Consider the following 20,680-nt stretch of genomic DNA (forward strand, 5'->3'; position numbering starts at 1 on the left):
ACAGCAGAGCAGGCAGAATGGGGGCGCATATACAAAGATGGAGTGACATTTACAAGGATGGGACATATTTACCAGGATTTGGAACATATATCATGATATCAGGAAGAAGGGCATATATACCGGGATGGGGGAGCATATACAAGAATGGGGGAGCATATACAAGGATAGGGTAGCATATAAAAGGATGGGGGAGCATATACAAGGATAGAGTAGCATATAAAAGGATGGAGGAGCATATACAAGGATAGAGTAGCATATAAAAGGATGGAGGAGCATATACAAGGATAGAGTAGCATATAAAAGGATGGAGGAGCATATACAAGAAAGGGGGATATACAAGGATGGGGGAGCATATTCCAGAATTGGGGTGCATATACCATGATGAGGGGCTTATAAGAGGATGAGGGTGCATATACCAGGGTGAGGGTGCATATACCAAGATGGGGAGAGCATATACCAGGCTAGGAAGAATATTCCTTTATATCTGCAGTCTGGTACCAGTGCTCCTGTCTGTGGCTGCTCTCTGCTGCCCCCTGCCTGCTCTCTGCATGAGTTGTTTTTTTCTAAACTAAAACCTCAGTATTTAGGCTAAATTGCCGTGTTGGCGCTTAAATAAGTGGGTTTTGGGTTGCAGTTTGGGCACTCGGTCTCACAAAGGTTTGCCATCACTGGCTTAGGGTATAACAGGAGAATAGTAAGGCTGATGACCCAAACCCCTCTCACCTTCAGAGGTACAGTTAGGAGAAGGAATAGCTAGGGCCCCAGCCCTAGGGATAGCGCAGGGCCCATTTTTCTTATACCATGCAGTCACAGCATGACACTTAATCAATAGTACTTTGAGGTACATTTTGATTGTTCTTCATTATATTTTCTAGAGGACGTTCTGCTAATGGCAATTCTGGTATTTCATTTTTTTCTTTTTGACATGTAAATGGAATCAGTAATTAGGATCAGCCCTGTTAAGCCATCTATATGGGAATGTAAGTCATAGGAAGCTGAATCAAATTGTACTTTGATATCTGCAATCCAATGTCTTACTCTAGAGAAATTTTAGTTTTTCTTATGTGTAAATGAGCTGTTCCAGGCTACGAATACTGATCTGCTTGAGAATCTGCCTCCAGAGATCATTACAAATGACAGGGGGTGTTATTAGTGTGAGACATGTAACTAACACAGAACAGTAGAACTGAACTTTGTCTCCTTACCAACATGTTAGTAGCTGCAACTCTCTCACAGCTCTGCTGTATTACAACAATATTGCAACACTGTCTGCCCGGGAGATGGAAGCTGAGAGAAACCTGTAGATGTGTCAGGCCGCTTTCACAATCCGTCGATTTTTGAGAATGCAGGATCCTGCATTTTCCCATGGACTTGTATTAGCGACGGATTGTGATGGATGGCCATCCGTTTCATCAGTCTTTCACTGGATCCTGCATAAAAAAAACGGTCTGTCGGGCAGAGAAAACGTTCAGAGGAACGTTTTTTCTGCACTTTGGAAAATCGGTCAGCGACGCCTCCTGCGCTGCCCGTCACTGGCTACAATAGATTCCTATGGGCACAGGATGCGTCGCTGCCTGTGAAAAGCAGGAATCCAGCGACGGGTCCCGCCTTTTCAAACTGAGCATGCGTGGAAGAATTTCCCGTTAGAGAAATTCTCTCTCGCTCGCGCTCTTTCTCTTTTTACTATTGATGCTGCCTATGCCGCCTCAATAGTAACAAGATAGAATGTGAAAAATAATTTAAAAAATAAAAAATCGCAATATTCTCACCTACCGACGTCCCACGCAGCGATGCTCCCGGCAGCTAGCGTTCATAGTAATACATCGCGAAATCTCATGAGATTTCGCAATGTAGTACTGGGAACGCTAGCTGCCGGGAGCATCACTGCGCGGGAACGCCGGTAGCTGAGAATACTGCGATTTTTTATTTTTTGAACCTGGTTTGTGTTGTGTATGCGTTTTCACAGCGGAAAACCGGTGCGAAAGCACATACACAATAGGTGCACATAGCCTCGATGGGTCCGTCAGAAAGACGGGCCCAGTGCACACGTTTTCCACATTCTGCACAGGATCCGTCATTTCAACGTCTTGACGGATCCTGTGCAGATTTGGAAGACGGAAGTGTGAAAGAAGCCTTAGTTGTAATCAAACACAGCTCTGCAGTGAGACCAACAGAGCAGAGAGCAGCCATTACTTATCACACTGGTAATGTCCTCTCATATTTGTAATAAGCTCTGGAGGGGGAGACTCAGGGACATCAGTGTCTGGCCCATAGCTCTGAACAGCTCATTTACAAATAAGAAAACATGAATTTTTCAGGAATAAGGAATCAGATCACATATATCAAGATATCAATTTATTCAGCTTCCTATTACCTACATGTCCATACAGATGGCTTAGCAGGGTGATCCTACTGACAGATTCCTTTTAATATACCGTTTAAGAAATTTTACATTTTGATAAATCGGTCTTTTACAGTCACTACTATACAATAAACTTTTTTTTTATTTTTTTCTTTCAAAATTTTGAATGCGTAAAATAGAATTGCATTAGGAGGTCCGTTGTTGGAGTAGACAAGCAGGCCATTCAAATGTCGCTGTCAGTGATTGTCAGTGGCATGTAAATGGTTAAGATTAGAGTTTACCATGATTGCTCCTGTTAGAGGCAGTAATACAGCTAGAGTCAACCTTGTATAGAGCAGGCTCAGCTCTTGAGACAGTTTTATACACCTTTTGAAAATGTACATCACTGGTCATTAAGCAGGTGACAGGGTCACTGGTGCTGTATGTGAGGGGAGATATGGGTAGCGAAGATTGCTTTCTTCTGTGATGTAAAACCCATAAGTTTCTCTCCAGCATGATGGGTGCTGAATGGGTTTACCAGCCATTACAAGAGTTTGGGTTTCTGTGAGTAGGTGAAAGATGAGCGGGACGCTTACTCACCATATCTCCACTGCAAGGGTGTGGCTAAGAAGTTAAATGTGGAGCCACTGCTTTTTTTTCTGTGTTGTGTGTTTGGAGAGGAAGGTCTTCAGATGGTGGCTCCAGGAGGAGCAGAAGATATAGACTTTGCTATACTTTATCTGCTTTGCCATTATGCCAGAAACGCCATGTTTATTTTGTTAAACCCTGCCATGGTTTATGCTGTTCTATAATAAACCAGCAGGTGATTTGCCCAAGAAGCGTTCCTGTGTCTACCTCTGAAAGCAGCTGAGTGAGACAACCCCTCACAAGGAGTAAAAGGTGTCCATAGCCTTTAAATGAGTAAGTTATTATTCATGTCTGAAAGGTGTCAAGATCTTTACCTATGAGTCGAACTACAAACAAGTCTTCTGATGTCTGAAACATGTCAGCATTTCCTGACCAAATATGTGCGACAGGGGATGGCTGACTGTCACAATTTAATAAATAAACCAGCCTCTTTCTCGGTCTACACATTGGCGAGACTGAACAAGCTAAGGCTAGGTTCCCATTGCATTAATGGGACCGCGCTAACGGACAGCGTTGCATGGTGAAATTAACGCCGTGCAACGCGTCCGTTAGCGCACCCATTAACAGCAATGGGGACGCGCATCACTAGCACGTGCCATTTTTGGCACGCGCTAGCGATGTGCCGGTGTTTTGTGGCGCGCCGCGGACGCTGCTTGCAGCGTCCGAGGCGCGCCCGCGATCCGTTCCCCACTCTCGCAGATCTGCGAGAGATCTCGGAGATCTGCGAGAGCGGGGACGTTTAACGCGACCCCTTTACAACACATTGCGGTAGCGCAATCCGCTAGCACTAGGCGCTAAACGGATTGCACTAATGCAATCTGAACCTAGCCTAAGAGGTACAGAATTCTGGCACAGTTTGCACGAATAAAGAAAAAACTGTCTTACACAACCTGCACTGTATCTATTAGGTGTTTTAGACAGTCTATGTGCCTTGGCTAACAAGTGGACATGGCCTCGCTGTAAGAGGCAAGACCTGATGGGAAAATTGCCGTGGCCTAACGTCAATGCCAGGGCTGTGGAGTCGATAAGCCAAACCTCCGACTCAGACTCCTCAATTTCCCCTCCAACTTAGACTCCAGACTCCACAGCATTGGAGTAGGAGCTCGACTACTGAGCATGTACATGAAATGAAGCACAGATTCATCTCAAACAAAAGAGTAGATCCTTACATCAGGAACAGAACAGACATCTATAGGACATTTCATAACTTTCCGAAATTCTTATGAAAAAATATTCAGCACATACTGCATTGAACTACTGTACCCAATTTATTATATATTTTAGGAGCTGGAATCGGTCCATTTTATACTGACGCCGACTCCACCAAAATGGACACCGACTCAGACTCCACAGCACTGAAAGACAATGCAGTAAAAAATGCAGCAAAATTGTGGTGCACATATCTGGCACAAAGTTAGCCAACTAAAAAGTGGTGTAAACTAGACAGTCTTAAAATTAGACAGATTTATTTATCAGTATGGTAAATCTGGCGCATTTTAAGACTAGTCTAAAAATAAAACAATATTGATAAACTGGCCCCATTAACTATGACAAATAAGTGGTCCAGCTTAGCTACATTGCACACAACTCTTGGTAATGTGACGAGTAGTGATGAGCGAATATACTCATTACTCGAGATTTCTCGAGCATGCCCGGGGTCCTCCGAGTATTTTTTAGTGGTCGAAGATTTAGTTTTTCTTGCCGCAGCTGAATGATTTACATCTGTTACCCAGCATAAGAACATGTGGGGGTTGCCTGGTTGCTAGGGAATCCCCACATGTAATCAAGCTGGCTGACAGATGTAAATCATTCAGCTGCTGCAAGGAAAATTAAATCTCTGAGCACTAAAAAATACTCGGAGGACCCTGGGCATGCTCGAGAAATCTCGAGTAATGAGTATATTCGCTCATCACTAGTGACAAGTCCTAGGTGGGATGCAAACCAGAGGAGGGGAGGATCTATTGTGCCTGAAAATCGGGGCACCTTCCAGACATTAAGTACATTAGAAAGTTGCACAACATTTAACTACAACTCCTTTAATGTTACACAATTCACAATCCACTTAGAATAATAAAGCTGACTCATAACTAGTGAATATACTATATACAACCTAATCAGTAGTTATATACCACAAAAGCAAACTGTACAAGTCAATGAACGCAAGCAGCATTTTTATGTTGTAGAATCAAAGCTACAGTAGACTCATTCCATGTAAAACTTGTTAACTTTCCCATTTCCATGGCTCCAGAAGGAATATGATGATGATAATAATGAGCATACACCACATCCTGAACACATTTTACTGTAGTGGTAATTTGCCATAAAACAGATAATCATGCAAACATTAAATTTGGAAGATAATGTTCTGAAACGCCGATTGACAACAGGCGTCCTGTACACAAAGCAGCTGTGGGTTGCCAAATACTGACACACAGAAGACAAGGGTCCCCTGTAGCCACTCACAAGGGGGAGAAACCTGGTATAACGTGTAATCATTTCAGAACATGGTGCAGAGCCATCTTGTCTGGGAATTAGGAAATACCACTAACATTCTTAATGGGAAGACACAGCACTTACCAATTTATGCAACTTTTTCTCATTTTCACTGATATCCACATAAAGCAGACAGAATGTCAAACAATATTACTTTTTTCTGTCCTAATTTTATTCACAAAATGGTTTACATTAACATGGAAATGAACTCACTAGACAACTTTCCCATGAAATTACTGGCACCTAACTGGAAATAGTCTCCCCAATATCTCTATAATGTACAGAGCTAAACATCCTCAAAATAATAAAAACCTAGAACTGTATAGAAATACCAGACATTTTGCTCAATCTCAGGAGGAACCTATTCACAAATATGAGTAAGTTATCAGCATATAAAAAAAATGGAAATGTGCACTCTACAAATCCATGAAGTAAAGGTATCCATGCACACAAGATTAAAGTAATATAGTAACATAACATAGTAACATAGTTAGTAAGGCCGAAAAAAGACATTTGTCCATCCAGTTCAGCCTATATTCCATCATCATAAATCCCCAGATCTACGTCCTTCTACAATACCTAACCTAAGTAACCTAAAATGGAGAAGAATTTCAGTACATCATCGCTTTAAAAGGGCCAATGACTAACGACCCGGTTAATCACCCCGGTCTTTATGAGGGGGCGTGCTAGAGTTAGACGATCCCGATTCATGAAGAGGTATGCTACGCCAAAGATCTCACTGCAGTCAGGTACTAGAGTGAGATTTCTAGGGTTGGGAACACCATAGCTCATCATGAAATAGATATGCTGTGGCGTCCCACCCCTACCGAGCCCCCACCCCACCTCAGCTTGGGCTTGGAGAAACTAGTGTAAAGACACCAGAACTCTAAAAATGTAGGCGCAACTTCAAGCTGCACCTACATTTTGTGACCTTTCAAAGCTTTTAATCCAGAATTATGGTGTGAAAGCTTTGATGAATGGGACCCTAAGAGCTGACTACTAAAAATTACTAAGGAAAAACGCGTGCACTAATACTAGGTGGTGCAGCAAGGTAGGTTCCCACACCTTAACGTAAATCAAAAAATAAACCTTTGCACTCAACTTATAATGCTCAGATGCTAGTTTATTGTAGTACTAGAAACGTTTCGGTCCGCTACAAATGGGACCTTCATCAGTAACTACAAAAGTGAAACCAATATATACATAAATACAGTGCAGTGAAAATAAAATCAAACCAAAATAAAGTATATACATAGATCTACCAATATATAATGATGATACTGAGCCAAAATCACATATGGGTCACTTAGAGAAAATTACTAAATATGTACAAGACATAGTACATGCAGGCAGAGAGATATAATATATAGCTGGCGACAGTGTGCACCTAGAGAAGGACAAACACGAAGAACGGAAAAGCTGCTACATACCGTACTAGTGGAAATAGTTGGGAGCAAGCAATATTTCAAATAGTTTCCGGGGCACAATGCAGGCAGTGCCTGTGCGGGGAAAAGAGGGGGGGGTGGTTTGCATGTGGTGTGTGTCATGTCTATAGAGCCCACAAACCGTGCCCACACCGACAAGGGGATGTACCATACCTGAATGGATAACAGGGAAGCGCGCCAACTAGGCTAAGTGGAGAAAATGCACTTATAAGCTCCAGAAAGATATATAATGGGTCTACTGGGACAAGTACAAATAGAAGCTATAGTTACCTGCGGGATAGGAGTGAAGTGCTCACGGGTCAGACGCGGAATCCCCGCTTGTCTATTGAGTAACCCGCAGGAGCGCGTACTAATAGCCGGGAGGCGGGACCAAAGCGGGGCTTACACCTATAGGAAAGCGCACATCAAGGGCGGAAGTGACGCCGTGGGCAGGAAGTGTAGTGCGTCTCCAGGGTAACGCGGCGTGCAGCGTCAGGAGGCGATCCCCAGAAGCAGTGAAGGGAAAGGAGTCCCCATGTAAGATCCCCCCTCCGGGAACAGAGATGGCATATATGGTACCGGGAACAGTGTGGACCGTACTAAGTCACAAGGCGTTTTTTATACAGATAGCGGCACAGGGGAGACGGACCCCTGTGCAGTGCCCCTAGATATAGGAGGTAAAGCAGAAGGTACAAACAGTACTCAAATAACAGTAGATGGTGAGGTACACAAAACTGCCGTGGAGGACGCAGTGTAGCACTAGTATAGAGGGTGACGTCCGGAAAAACAAAGTCCACGTGGGTCTGTGACAGCAGTGGTGATGATAGAAACAAACTTCAGTATAGACGGTTCTATAATAAGAAGAAAGAAGAGTTAGGACCAGAGAACCATGTACACAAAATAAAGTATACTATAGCATGACTGCCTGTACGGAAGAGAGTAATATGAACGTTAGCACTAAAATAAACACTAACAATGACACGACATTATACCAATAAATACACAGTCATGTGGAAGAATTAATGCCGTGCCCACTGCGTAGGGACATGGCTCACCCCGCCCACCCCACGATATACGGATGAGGTGGCTCCTGCGTAACTAAGAACCAGTAAGTCTGAGTCAAAGGTGAAATGGGAGAGAGAGAGAGCCCGAGCCAAGTCCAAAAATATCTAAATGGGGCTTAGAGCTAAATGAAAGCTAATAGGTCATAATCTCTATTAAGGCCTTTAGGATGTAGTGTGTCTAATGTATGTATCCAAAAGGCCTCTCTCCGTTTCAGATGAAGTATTCTGTTGCCTCCTCGTCTTAGTTGGGGGATCTGCTCAATGACCTGAAACTTAAGTTGTGAGATACTGTGACCTTTGTCTATAAAGTGAGACGGGATGGGCAGCAACAGGTTCTGACAACGTATGGTGGATTTGTGTTTGGAGATTCTGTTACGGATGGCTTGAGTAGTTTCGCCTACATAAAGTAAGCCGCAGGGGCATTTAATTAGATAAATGGCCCATGACGTGTCACAAGTAAAGAAGTCCGTAATAGGGAAAGTCTTACCTGACTGAGGGTGATGGAATACCGAACCCTTTTGTACGTTATTGCACTGTGAGCAATGAAGGCAGGGGAATGTTCCCGTGCGTGGGTTCTGTAAAAAGCGTTGGCGCGAGACTGATTTATTTGTGCCAATATCTGCCTTGACCAGTGTGTCCCTAAGATTAGGGGCCCGCCTGAAGCAAGGAAGAAAGGGTTCACGAAATTCAGTGACCTCCGGGTGGGCACTAGATAGAAGGTGCCAGTGTTTACGGATAGACTTATGCAAAACATATGCATAGGGGTGATAAGAGTGTACAAAAGGTATTCTTTTAGATGATTTATGAGGATTTGGTTGGGAGGGTGCCTGTGCTGCCAGCAAGATAGAGGTTGGATAGCCTCGTTGCGAGAACTTGGTGGACATTTCATGCAGTCTATTGGACCGAAGCTGGGGGTCCGATACAATCCTGGAGACTCGATGAAACTGAGACCGTGGTATGGACCGTTTTGTGAATGCTGTCACAGACCCACGTGGACTTTGTTTTTCCGGACGTCACCCTCTATACTAGTGCTACACTGCGTCCTCCACGGCAGTTTTGTGTACCTCACCATCTACTGTTATTTGAGTACTGTTTGTACCTTCTGCTTTACCTCCTATATCTAGGGGCACTGCACAGGGGTCCGTCTCCCCTGTGCCGCTATCTGTATAAAAAACGCCTTGTGACTTAGTACGGTCCACACTGTTCCCGGTACCATATATGCCATCTCTGTTCCCGGAGGGGGGATCTTACATGGGGACTCCTTTCCCTTCACTGCTTCTGGGGATCGCCTCCTGACGCTGCACGCCGCGTTACCCTGGAGACGCACTACACTTCCTGCCCACGGCGTCACTTCCGCCCTTGATGTGCGCTTTCCTATAGGTGTAAGCCCCGCTTTGGTCCCGCCTCCCGGCTATTAGTACGCGCTCCTGCGGGTTACTCAATAGACAAGCGGGGATTCCGCGTCTGACCCGTGAGCACTTCACTCCTATCCCGCAGGTAACTATAGCTTCTATTTGTACTTGTCCCAGTAGACCCATTATATATCTTTCTGGAGCTTATAAGTGCATTTTCTCCACTTAGCCTAGTTGGCGCGCTTCCCTGTTATCCATTCAGGTATGGTACATCCCCTTGTCGGTGTGGGCACGGTTTGTGGGCTCTATAGACATGACACACACCACATGCAAACCACCCCCCCCTCTTTTCCCCGCACAGGCACTGCCTGCATTGTGCCCCGGAAACTATTTGAAATATTGCTTGCTCCCAACTATTTCCACTAGTACGGTATGTAGCAGCTTTTCCGTTCTTCGTGTTTGTCCTTCTCTAGGTGCACACTGTCGCCAGCTATATATTATATCTCTCTGCCTGCATGTACTATGTCTTGTACATATTTAGTAATTTTCTCTAAGTGACCCATATGTGATTTTGGCTCAGTATCATCATTATATATTGGTAGATCTATGTATATACTTTATTTTGGTTTGATTTTATTTTCACTGCACTGTATTTATGTATATATTGGTTTCACTTTTGTAGTTACTGATGAAGGTCCCATTTGTAGCGGACCGAAACGTTTCTAGTACTACAATAAACTAGCATCTGAGCATTATAAGTTGAGTGCAAAGGTTTATTTTTTGATTTACTAAAAATTACTAGTCATGCCAAGATTTTTGGACTATCAGCTGAAAATTTGCATGTGTCACATGGTCAGCCAATCACAGCAGATCACTAACCACTTTGCATAAGCACTACGGGCCCGATTCATTAAGACGGGAGTTTTATGCCAGAAATCACCTTTAGAAATTAGGGCCTATATTTTTACAGCATTTTTTTAAGCTACACCATTGATCTGCTAATTCAGACTGGCACATTTGTCGAAAGAATCATTTTTACTAAAGATCCAACTTACAAATAATTGTCTACGTAGTGGACGATCCTACTTTTTTTTTTTACACTTTTTGCTCTGGAACTGATTAATGAAAATCTGACATGACTATTCTTCAGTTTCCATTACTATTTCAATCTGTTATGCATCAACAGCAATGCTAGACAAAAATCATTATGAATGCTGAAAACAAAAAGATGGATAGCTAAAAAAAAAAAAAAAGGCAACACAGATGAAGAATGCTGTAATTTGCCATCAGTTTGAGTCCCATAGAAATGAATGGGACGTGTTGACAGATTTGTCATGATTTTTTTCCCAAAAGGTATGCAGCAAAATAACAATGTTGGAACAAACATCGCCTAACTTCAATAATAAGAATTGAAAACATCATTAAAAATGATACTCAGAATAAGATTTAGCATAAAGTCTACCAAGTGCAATATACTTAGTCCAATCTGACTGCAGTTTGCATTGAATGATCACTATTTTAAAGGGGTTGCCCGGTCCATTAAATTTGTGACCTACAGTGGGTACTGAAAGTATTCATACCCCTTTAAATTGTTCACGCTTTGTTTCATTGCAGCCATTTGGTAAATTTAAAAAGTTCAATTTTTTCACATTAATGTACACTCTGCACCCCATCTTGGCTGAAAAAAAAAACAGAAAGGTACAATTTTTTGCAAAGTTAATAAAAAAGAAAAAATGGAATATCACATGGTCATAAGTATTCAAACCCTTTGCTCAGACACTCATATTTAAGTCATATGCTGCCTATTTCCTTGTGATCCTCCTTGAGATGGTTCGACTCCTTCATTGGAGTCCAGCTGTGTTTAATTGCACTGATAGGACTTGATTTGGAAAGGCGCACACCTGTCTATATAAGACCTCACAGCTCATAGTGCATGTCAGACCAAATGGGAATCATGAGGTCAAAGGAACTGGCCAAGGAACACAGAGACAATTGTGGCAAGGCACAGATCTGGACAAGGTTACAACAGAATTTCTGCAGTACTCAAGGTTCCTAAGAGCACAGTGGCCTCCATAATCCTTAAATGGAAGAAGTTTGGGACCACCAGAAGTCTTCCTACATCTGGCCATCCAGCCAAACTGAGCAATCGTCGGAAAAGAGCCTTGGTGAGAGAGGTAAAGAAGAACCCCAAGATCACTGTGGCTGAGCTCGAGATGCTGTAGGGAGATGGGATGGGAGAAAGTTCCACAAAGTCAACTATCACTTCAGCCCTCCACCAGTTGGGACTTTACGACAGAGTGGCCCGATGGAAGCCTCTCCTCAATGCAAGGCATATGAAAGCCTGAATAGAGTTTGCTAAAAAACATATGAAGGACTCCCAGACTGTGAGAAATAAGATTCTCTGGTCTAATGACACGAAGATAGACCTTTTTGCTGATAATTCTAAGCGCTATGTGTGGAGAAAACCAGGCACTGTTCATCACCTGCACAATACAATTCCAACAGTGAAACATGGTGGTGGCATCACCATGCTATATTCCCATAGTCCTATTTAGCAGCGGCTAAGTCACTTTAATAATACATCAAAAGCATATTCTGATATGGTAGGTGTCGAGTTCCCGCTTCTGCACAGGGGGAATCTCGGGCCACCTCCGCTGCGGTCTCCCATTCTTGTCCAGCCGCAGTGGAGTCCCAGCGTCTTGCTCATTCTCACTCTGTTCTGAGAGTTACTGCTGCTCCTCCAGTCTCTGCTATTAAAGTCTGTGCTGGTCAGCAGCGAGCGGACTTCTCTGGGACTAAGTCCTTGTCTGCACGTACTGAGCATGCCCAGCGTAAGGTCTCCCGTTGGAGATCGAGGGTCATGTGCTCAGGCTCTGCAGCACATTCCATTGGTCCTCTTGGCAGGTCCTAGAAGGGCAAAAGTGCTGTGGCCACTTCCTGTGCTGCTGCTATATAAACTGCGCATGACCGCACGGCCATGCGCTAGTATTGTCAAACAATTAGTGCAAGTCATCCTTGGATACCCCTACCCTATAGTATGACTGTTCGCGGAAGGTGTATGGCTGCTACCTAGCGCCCGACTTATCCTACAGCACTAGTCACACATTATAGCGTCCAGTTGCTGTGACCGCCAGTACGGCGCCGTGCACTTCCTCTGTGCTTTCCTTACCAAAGCCTGGGTGGTTAATGGCGTTCGTCAGTGCGGCACTGCATGCTCTTCTGTTTCATTTCACACCGAGTTGCGGTGTTGCGCCAGCAAGGGTCTAATCGGACTTCAATCCCAGTTGGGGTTGAGTTCGCTGACTACTTGCTCGCGCTTTAGGTGCGGTACCGCGGTCCTGTGCCTTAACAGGATTGCTTCTTTCACGCTGGGTGAGGTTAACCCACGCGCGTATACTCTAGTGTACCGCCATATAGTCTGCTAATTGCTAGCAGCAGGTTTTCACCTGCACGGTGGACCCCGGACTGCGAACGCATCTATACCATCTGTCTTGGTGCGTTCCGCCAGTCCTAACAGTAGGTGCCATAAAAGAAAAGAAGTGATAAAAAGTGCAATGAAACATTATATATTTATTTGTAAATAGCTAAAAAATAATATATTTATACACAAGACAAAAAAAGGGGCGGAAAGAACCTCCAGATATAGGGGGAGATTACCCAGCACTAATCCAACAACTCATGCAACTGTAGATAATCAAACATTAATATAGCTAATAAAACACAAAAAACCGGAGTAAGAAAATCCCAGAGCACATGTTTACCAATATATAAACTTTATTAACAATAAGAAACAATACCATTAAAATGTATCAAATGCCATCATAGCACATATAACACAGGAGAAAATTCAAATTGAGAGCCCATAGGTATACCAGTAGGGCAGGGAAGTCCAGTTGTCCCAAAGAGATGGGCATGTGTAGATATCAAATTTCAAATGGACTGGGCGCATGTAGAGGGGTTAAACCCCATAGTAACAATGAGTAATGCAAATAAATCTGCATAAATGTACCCCTACAATGAGCCACAGTCAGGTCACAGATTATGGTAACTTACCCATATCAGAGGCAAGAGGACTCTCCCCGCTCGACTGGCAGCCCCCTGACGCGCGTTTCGCAGATTGCTTTATCAAAGAGCGTTAGCCATTGCTTGCTCATGATGAGGTTTAAATAGGGCGCATACCGGAAATCTAAATGGCACATCGGCGCACGCGCATCCGAAGCCAGGCACCGCCCCCCACCACGCCCGTCATAGCAACGCCTGCATTGGGCGGAACCCCGCCGGTGACGTCAGATAACATGCAGGCGCCGCCACAGCTGACAGCCGTCATGGAGATGGAAGCATCTAGCCCCAGGCGCGCGTGCGCACGGCCATCGGCCATTTTACTGAAGACCAAATGATGAGGTTTAAATAGGGCGCAAAGACCAGATGATGAGGTTTAAATAGGGCGCATACCGGAAATCTAAATGGCACATCGGCGCACGCGCATCCGAAGCCAGGCACCGCCCCCCACCACGGCCGTCATAGCAACGCCTGCATTGGGCGGAACCCCGCCGGTGACGTCAGATAACATGCAGGCGCCGCCACAGCTGACAGCCGTCATGGAGATGGAAGCATCTAGCCCCAGGCGCGCGTGCGCACGGCCATCGGCCATTTTACTGAAGACCAGGTGCCTGGCTTCGGATGCGCGTGCGCCGATGTGCCATTTAGATCTCCGGTATGCGCCCTATTTAAACCTCATCATGAGCAAGCAATGGCTAACCCTCTTTGATAAAGCAATCCGCGAAACGCGCGTCAGGGGGCTGCCAGTCGAGCGGGGAGAGTCCTCTTGCCTCTGATATGGGTAAGTTACCATAATCTGTGACCTGACTGTGGCTCATTGTAGGGGTACATTTATGCAGATTTATTTGCTTTACTCATTGTTACTATGGGGTTTAACCCCTCTACATGCGCCCAGTCCATTTAAAATTTGATATCTACACATGCCCATCTCTTTGGGACAACTGGACTTCCCTGTCCTACTGGTATACCTATGGGCTCTCAATTTGAATTTTCTCCTGTGTTATATGTGCTATGATGGCATTTGATACATTTTAATGGTATTGTTTCTTATTGTTAATAAAGTTTATATATTGGTAAACATGTGCTCTGGGATTTTCTTACTCCGGTTTTTTGTGTTTTATATGCTTTGGAGTTTCCCTACCTACCATTGTGGTGTGGTTTATGATAGTGGGGGAGTGGTATTTGTATGCTCCCGGCCATTTACATGTGATAAGTCTGGTGGTATTTGTATAGATTAATATAGCTAAGAATAGTAGTTACAATAAATAGATAAAGTGCACAGTGACAATAATATAAACGCAGGAAGAGACAATTAAAGTATAAATTGGTCATGGTTTACTATATTCCCTAAAAGAAAATGGCAGATGGAGGTATGCCCAGCAGTGCAAAGCTTGTTGCTACTTAAACTGGGAAGTGATACAAACACTAAACCGCCTATATACTGCCTAAAAGGCCAAAAGGGAATGAGACAGATACCAAACAATAAGTCAATTACCTGCTATGTAGCTGTTAATATCGCAAGTCCATGCACTATATGTGGAGTGCTGGTGCTGCTCCCCCGTACCCGAAGAGCACCGTTTCGCAATAGCTTCTTCAAAGGGGGCGTGGAATCATGCTAAGTAGGGGTGTTTTTCAGCTGCAGGGACAGGATGACTGGTTGTCATTGAAGGAATCATGAATGTGGCCAAGTACACAGAGATCGTGGATGAAAACCTCTTCCAGAGTGCTCTGGACCTCAGACTTGGCCGAAGGTTCACCTTCCAACAAGACAATGACCCTAAGCACACAGCTAAAATAACAAAGGAGTGGCTTCAGAACAGCTCTGTGACCATTCTTGACTGGCCCAGCCAAAGCACTGACCTAAACCCAATTGAGAATCTCTGGAGAACCCTGAAAATGGCTGCCACCAACGTTCAACATCCAACCTGACGGAACTGGAGAGGATCTGCAAGGAAGAATAGCAGATGATCCCCAAATCCCGGTGTGAAAAACTTGTTGCATCATTCCCAAGAAGACTCATGGCTGCATTAGCTCAAAACGGTGCTTCTACTCAATACTGAGCTAAGGGTTTGAATACTTATGACGATGTGATATTTTAGTTTTTCTTTTTAAAAACATTTGCAAAAATTTAAAGGGGTATGAATATTTTCTGTACCAATTGTATACTTAGGACAGGACATTAATACCAGATCATTGGTGGCGCGATACCCGATCAACTGTTCCTTGCACTGGTGGCATCCGGATGTAATTATAAAGCTGGATGGCACAGATCCCTCAACTGCGCAATGGCTGCAGACAGGTATTGCACATCCATCCACCATCCCTATTCAAATGAATATGGGTGGATCTGAGGTACCCTACTTCACCCACTGTTAACAGAGATGTGATATTCCACAACTAAGCACATCCGGTTGCAGGAAACAGCTGATCAGCAGTGGTGCATGAGGCCACACCCCCACCGATCTGGTGTTTATGACCTATCTACTATAAAATTGTCTAAGGGACACTTCTATCTGACTGTCTGTCTTTCTGTCTGTCTTTCTGTCTGTCACAGATATTCATTGGTCGCGGCCTCTGTCTGTCATGGAAATCCAAGTTGCTGATTGGTCGCGACAAAACAGCCCACAACGTGGGCTGCGCAATATACTACGTGGGCTGCGCAATGTACACTGTGGGCTGCGCAATGTACTACGTGGGCTGGGCAATATACTACGTGGGCTGCGCAATATACAACGTGGGCTGCGCAATGTACACCGTGAGCTGCGCAATGTACTACGTGGGCTGGGCAATATACTACATGGGCTGTGCAATATACTATGTGGGCTGCGTAATATACAACGTGTACTGCGTGGGCTGTGCAATGTACTGCGTGGGCTGTGCAATGTACTGCGTGGGATGCGCAATGTACTGCGTGGGCTGCGCAATGTACTGCGTGGGCTGTGCTATACACTACGCATACATAATCTAGAATACCCGATGCGTTAGAATAGGGCCACGATCTAGTCTTAATTATATGAGTCTTTCCGAGGGATTTCAGCTCCGCAATGATATGATACGAATGGCATACCCTACTGATATGTCATAGACTTCTTTATGGACAACACCTTTGAAGAGACCTGTTACCAGATAGATTATAACATATGGCTTCTATAGTTATATATAAAAATAAATCTTTGGCACTGAGAGGCAAATGATTATATGGAATTATTTGGCTTCATATGAAATTGGCCCTAGTGAGAGAGATGGGGGAGCGACTGTAGACAGAGACTGGAGTTAGTGTCGTAAATTTTTGCATAACAGCAGCAGAATATGTTGTATCTGTATAATTGATAGGAAATAACACAAATGATAATTTGCAGGATCTGAGGAACAGACTGTGACGTAGCTTTGTCCTCCTGAAGTTTCAACTTCTAAGCCTATGTATTTTCTTAGGTTATAGTTGTGCTTTTTAAAGTTTTATTTTTTTGACTTAAATTACTAAAATAACAAAAAAGTTTTCCCACTGAATTTGTATAACTCTCATTTTTAAACCCTGTTACCTAATGTAAATTATAGTAAAAAGCTATCCTCGCTTGACTGTCATAATGATTTATAGTGGTTGTTTCAGAGTGAGATGAAAAATAAAGAAAATGCTTCCATGTGCAAACAATTACTTTTTTTTCGTAGGCAATGACTGAGGTGGGTGGTAACACAGAGAGGTTTAAAAAATTGTGTCACAATATCCATATTTTTCTCTACTGACCCCCATCAGACAACAAGCGCACACCACATCAGAGCCTCTGAAAAGCCTGGAGGGCTGCTTTGATTCCAGACCGCTGCAGGCCTTAACTGGGACATAATTAAGGTAAAAAGTTCAACCACTCAGTTCTAAGGTTCGAATGTTGCCAGATATAAAATTCCCTCTATTTGCTGCCTTATATTGTGAGTATTGAAAGCACATTCATCTTAACAAAGAGCTTTTCTTTTTATCTGTAATTAATTATTTTCTGCAATTTTAGATTCTTTACAAACAAGCGGAGGATCTTAGAGTTAACTGCAGGCTGGCGTATGGTGGCTCACTTCTGTCATGTTCCAAGAAACTGCTCTACACATCATCATCTAGGCTGACAAGGATAGCTGCTGGTGTTCCTTCAGTCTAAGTGACACATCGGGAAGATGAATCAGTAAGACTCAAGACACCATCTCCCTGCACTACCGCTCTCCATTCAGCAGACTGCAGGTTGATTTAAGCCTTAAGCCTGTGATCTACAGAAGTGGCTGAGCAGTGGCGTAACTAGAAACTTATGGGCCCCGATGCGAACTTTCAAATGGGCCCCCCCCCCCCAACCATGCAAAAATATTTTCCACCCAAATTCAGATTTTCCCTATTCATTTCGCACACTATAGCTTTATTGCAAAGTTGTATAGTGTGACCCCAGTGGCGTAACTATCCAGTGCCCCATCCTGGTATATTTATCTGTCCCCCGTACTGCCATTGTTATGTAATTTATAAAAGAAAATAAACCATTATACTCATCAGGGGCTTACATAGAAGTCATGGGGATCCATATAATAAGTATAATGCACCCCCATAGTACTCCTTATAATATAATGCACCCCCCATAGTCCTCTATACACTGTGCTCCAAATTATTATGCAAATTGGATAAGTGTCATAAAGATTTAATTGTTTTGTTTTTCAAATAAAATTGTGGATGGTATTGTGTCTCAGGGCTCAATAGATAACTGAAATCGATCTTAAACACATGTGATAATTAGTTTTCCAGGTGATTCTAATTAAAGGAAAACTACTTAAAAATGATGTTCCACATTATTAAGCAGGCCAAAGGTTTCAAGCAATATGAGAAATAAAAAGGATCTCTCTGCTGCTGAAAAGTGTTAAATAGTGCAATGCCTTGGACAAGGTATGAAAAAGTTAGATACGTCACAAAAACTTTGTGATCATCATACTGTGAAGAGATTTGTGACTGAAACAGAGCACAGACAGAGTTCATGCAGATAAAAGCATAATGAGGAAGGTTTCTGCCAGACAAATTCATTGGATTAAGAGAGCAGCTGCCAAAATACCATTACAAAGCAGCAAACAGTTATTTGAAGCTGCTGGTGCCTCTGTAGTCCCTCGAACCTCAAGGTGTATGATCCTTCAAAGGCTTGCTGTGGTGTATAAACCTACTATTCGGCCACCCCTAAACAGTGTTCATGAGCAGAAACGGTTGCAGTGGGCCCAGACATACATGAAGACTAATTTTCAAACTGTCTTGTTTACTGATGAGTGTCGAGCAACCCTGGATGGTCCAGATGGATGGAGTAGTGGATGGTTGGTGGATGGCCACCATGTCGCAACAAGACTGCGACGTCAGCAAGGAGGTGGAGAAATCATGTTTTGGGCCGGAATCATGGGGAAACAGCTGGTGGGGCCCTTTAAGGTTCCTGAAGATGTGAAAATGACCTCTGCAAAGTAAATAGCGTTTCTGACTGACAATTTTCTTCCATGGTCTAAAAGCAGAAACGTGCCTTCAGGAGCAAAAACATCTTCATGCATGACAATGCACCATCTCATGCTGCAAATAATACCTCTGAGTCATTGGCTGCTATGGGCATAAAAGGAGATAAACTCATGGTGTGGCCACCATCTTCCCCTGACCTCAACCCTATAGAAAACCTTTGGAGTATCATCCAGCACAAGATCTATGAGGGTGGGAGGCAGTTCACATCAAAACAGCAGCTCTGGGAGGCTATTCTGACTTCATGCAAAGACGTACAAGCAGAAACTCTCCAAAAACTCAAGAATGCAAGAATTATGAAGGTGATATCAAAGAAGGGTTCGTATGATAACATGTAACTTGGCCTGTTAGGATTATTTGGAGTTAAATAGCTTTATTGTTGAGTGAATGTGACCTCCTAAAGCTGCAAATTCAACAAATGAGCATTTTCAGTTCTTTAAAACATATCAAATGTTTAGAAATTCTACTGTGCCTAATAATTTGGGACAGTGCATTTTGAGTTTTTATTCATTTTGGAGATTATACTGTTATTATTGGGAGGTTTCTTCAATAAAATTCGATGTATACTCTAACGGGTGATGACTTTTATTAGACTGACTGTCATTTGCACCGACCATTTAGGAAAATCCGAGAAAAATGTCATCTGCATAATAATTTGGAACATAGTGTATAATATACTGCACAGTTCATAGTCATCCATATAGTATAATACACTCTCCATAGTCATCCATATAGTATAATACACTCTCCATAGTCCTTCATATAGTACAACAGTATAATACACTCCCCATAGTCCTCCATATAGTATTATACACTCCTCAGTCCTTCATATAGTATAATACACTCCTCATAGTCCTCTATATATTAAAAATAACCAGCAGAAAGAAAAGTATCACTCCAGTTATGCACACCACGTATAAAAAATGAAAACATAATGTAGGAAAAAATACAAGATTTTACTGACACACAACATAATAAAACATACTTAAAAACAGAAAGGCAAGGCCCTGTCCATAACACTCAGTAAATACAGAGTACAATAATATATATAACCCATAATAAGCATATAAGCTATAGCCAATGCTATAAGCCTGCCTGTACCCAAGGACTAGATGCAGACCATACGTGGCCAGCTCACAGGACAAACTAACCAACCCAGGCGGATGTATACAAAATCCTAAGTGGCCAGTAAACACCCAAATAGTGCATTTAGCCTGAACGGCTCATGGGACAAAAATATCTACCCTAAGCCAGTAAGGCAACAGGATCCCAAAATAACAGTGGGAGAAAAAAAAAAAAAAGCACTGGAACCGCCAGGAAAAACCTCAGAGCACTAGAAGAAGGGGTTACCCAAGTGGTGACCAGAGTGGAGTCCGTGGGCAGCCAGGAAAGCAAGCAGGACAGGGACCAGAGCAGCCCCACGCGTATCGCCCTTCAAGAGAGGGCTTCGTCAGGGGAAGTACCAACATGTGTCCCAAACCCTGTATAAATACCATCCCAATAAATTAGAACAAACGGCCCACCTGTGACTGAGCAAAGAAGCTGCAAATGTGCAGAAAGTCCTGAAATGAAAGTGCCAGCCAAAATGCAGCCGGAGCTAGCTGAGATAAGGAGCCAGTCCCACGTCCAGCCGGGCGGGGAAGAGAAGGCGGCCGCTGTCAGAGTGAGCGATGAAAGCCACATCCACACAGCAAGCTGAAGGAGAGCCAAAAACACAGGCGCAAAAGCACCAAAAGCCTATATATTAAAATACACTCCTCATAGTGCTCCATATAGTGTAATACACAGCTCAGTCC

General features: G+C 43.5%; 1 protein-coding gene across 5 annotated transcripts in view; it reads right to left on the reverse strand.

Annotated features, from left to right (window-relative positions):
- BCAS3 (BCAS3 microtubule associated cell migration factor) overlaps positions 1 to 20,680 on the reverse strand; it is a 1,718,074-nt gene that overhangs the window by 1,478,019 nt on the left and 219,375 nt on the right. The window lies entirely within an intron of this gene.

This window comes from Ranitomeya imitator, chromosome 3 (genome assembly GCF_032444005.1).
Source record: "Ranitomeya imitator isolate aRanImi1 chromosome 3, aRanImi1.pri, whole genome shotgun sequence".
NCBI lineage: Eukaryota > Metazoa > Chordata > Amphibia > Anura > Dendrobatidae > Ranitomeya > Ranitomeya imitator.